The 376-nt window shown below is 27.9% G+C and overlaps 1 protein-coding gene across 1 annotated transcript in view; it reads left to right on the top strand.

Annotated features, from left to right (window-relative positions):
* The first annotated feature begins 314 nt into the window (after positions 1-314).
* Positions 315-376, top strand: part of LOC117167170 (zinc finger protein 85-like) — a 1,741-nt gene continuing 1,679 nt past the window's right edge. The window contains exon 1 of the mRNA XM_033351896.1: positions 315-361. The gene's annotated coding sequence lies outside the window, so the exon portion shown is untranslated. The remainder of the gene's footprint in view (positions 362-376) is intronic.

The following is a 376-nucleotide window of genomic DNA, read 5'->3' as shown; positions in this document are numbered from 1 at the left end:
ATACTAAACCTAAAACGGATCATAAAGTAACATTCATTCATCGATTTCAAAAAGCAGTCGTCGTAAAATAGGGTTTACTTATTTCGGAAATACTAAATTTTTCACATTTTCCGATTTTTTTTCATTTAACAGCGATATTACATCCTATTTCGGTAGATTAGGACTCGAATAGTTTATACCTGCTGTTTTTATAAATCATACAATTAAGTGCCTTTTTTTAATTTATTAATTGTCTCATAGGTCACTGCTTCTTAGAATCACCTTTAAAATATAATTTATCACTTCAAGATTAAAACGGTTTAAATTTTGTTTTCAGGGTTCAAGGACAAAATTTCTTTTTAATTTTTTAATGGTCTCACAGGTAATTTGCTCATAG

Source organism: Belonocnema kinseyi, chromosome 2 (genome assembly GCF_010883055.1).
Source record: "Belonocnema kinseyi isolate 2016_QV_RU_SX_M_011 chromosome 2, B_treatae_v1, whole genome shotgun sequence".
In the NCBI taxonomy this organism is placed as follows: Eukaryota; Metazoa; Arthropoda; class Insecta; order Hymenoptera; family Cynipidae; genus Belonocnema; species Belonocnema kinseyi.
The sequence above is the reverse complement of the archived record's forward strand: the minus strand, read 5'-3'. Positions and strand labels throughout refer to the sequence as shown.